The sequence below is a fragment of the Eucalyptus grandis genome, chromosome 7 (genome assembly GCF_016545825.1).
Source record: "Eucalyptus grandis isolate ANBG69807.140 chromosome 7, ASM1654582v1, whole genome shotgun sequence".
Classification (NCBI taxonomy): Eukaryota; Viridiplantae; Streptophyta; class Magnoliopsida; order Myrtales; family Myrtaceae; genus Eucalyptus; species Eucalyptus grandis.
Window position 1 is genome coordinate 7,138,099 of NC_052618.1, and position 1,835 is coordinate 7,139,933.

Here is a 1,835-nt window from a genome sequence, read left to right on the forward strand (position 1 = left end):
AGTGCAGATCATTTTCCCAAAAAAAAATAAAAAGAAGGCGCTAGTCTCGCTTGGATTGAATAGTGTCAGGACAGTATTAGCCCCCCAATTAACTCAACCACAAGAACAGCCGGTAAAATATTAAGATTACTATAGGTTCCTCGATAATAGGCACGAAACCTGCAAAACACAAACTAGTCTCGATGAAATTGACAAAGAAAATGGATGGCTATGACTAAAATATAAATCCTCAATATCTAACGAAGAATCTGGAGAACCAGACTGCTGGGCACCCTCGCCTTCTGCCAGACCCTCCTCTAGGTGGCACTCCCGCCGGAGCTTTGCCTCACCACCCTCAGATTCCTAAAACGGGCCTTCGGCTTTGACTCTTCTACTGCTACTTTGAAATCAACGAGAACAACTGCGTCAACACTGTCCAACTCTATTCAGCTCCTTCGTCTCCGCCTCCTGTAGCTGCCTCTCCCTCGGTCGCGCTCGCAACTCCAGCTCACCACCTGCGGCCACTCAAACAATGACTGCATCATCGACATCTTTGACGGCGTTGCCGTCTAGTGGGAGCATGTGATGAGGCAGTGGTGGTCCCAGCCTTCCTCGTGGGGGCCCCTCCCCGACCAGAAGCGTGGCTTCACGGTCCGGATCAGGAAGTGCGACAATGAGCTCATCCTCGACTCCTACCTGGACTACATCGTGGACAAGGCCAACGACATCCGCCTTAAGAACCAAGAACGCCTCCTTAACTAATTTGTGCGGCCATGGACACGGAGTTCCCGGGTATTGTCGTGCGCCCTGTGGGCAACTTCAAGAACTCCAGTGAGTTTCACTACCAGACTCTGAAGGAGAATGTGGATATACTGAAGTTGATCCAATTGGGCCTCACTTTTTCTGATGAGAGAAGGAACTTGCCGACTTGCGGGTCGGATAAGTGCTGCATTTGGCAGTTCAATTTCCGCGAGTTCAATGCGATTCTTCGCAAATGATTCGATCGAGTTCTTGAAACAGAGCGGGATCAATTTCAAGAAGAATAGGGACAGGGGCATCAATGCCGTGCGATTTGGGGAGTTGCTGATGTCGTCTGGGATTGTGCTGAACGATAATGTTCACTGGGTAACCTTCCACAGCGGGTACGATCTCGGGTATTTGCTCAAGGTGTTGACTTGCCAAACCCTGCCGGACACTCAAGCGGGGTTCTTCAAGTTGATCCACATGTATTTCCCGACATTGTATGATATCAAGCATCTTATGAAGTTCTGCGATAGTCTGCACGGAGCTCTCAACAAGGTCGCGGAGTTGTTGAAAGTTGAGAGAGTCGGGGTATGTCACCAGGCAGGTTCGGATAGTCTGCTGACATCTTCTACTTTCAAAAAATTGAAAGAAAGCTTCTTCAGTGGATCGCTGGAGAAGTATTCTGGTGTGTTGTATGGTTTATGTGTCGAGAAAGTGTACTCAGAGAATGTAGGGAATGAACTTGAAAATTGAAAAACGTGTACCAGAAAGAGAAAGTAAAATGAAAGAAGTTCTCATAGAACTGTATGGTTGTGCCGCAAGTCTATGTATCCTGATGGCAAGTTACATCCTAATTAGTTCACTCCAGACTTATGATATCATTTTCTTTGAGATCTTTCTCCAAGTTCCCATGGTTGGGATATATTTCCTGGAAATCATTTGGGAACTAGAATTTACCTTGATGACTCAATTCATGGCATTATTACAATTCATTCACAGGGGTGCATCTTTTGGAAGCGCGGATTTGATTCAAGCATTGTTCCCTGTAGCATTAATCTGAGACGTGCTAGTTTGATCCTTCGTCCTGCTGATTCTGCTCAGCTGGCTCCTTC

At 46.9% G+C, this 1,835-nt stretch overlaps 1 pseudogene; it reads left to right on the top strand.

Annotated features, from left to right (window-relative positions):
• Nucleotides 1-752: 752 nt before the first annotated feature.
• LOC120296389 lies at nt 753-1,506 on the top strand (annotated as a pseudogene).
• Nucleotides 1,507-1,835: the final 329 nt, after the last annotated feature.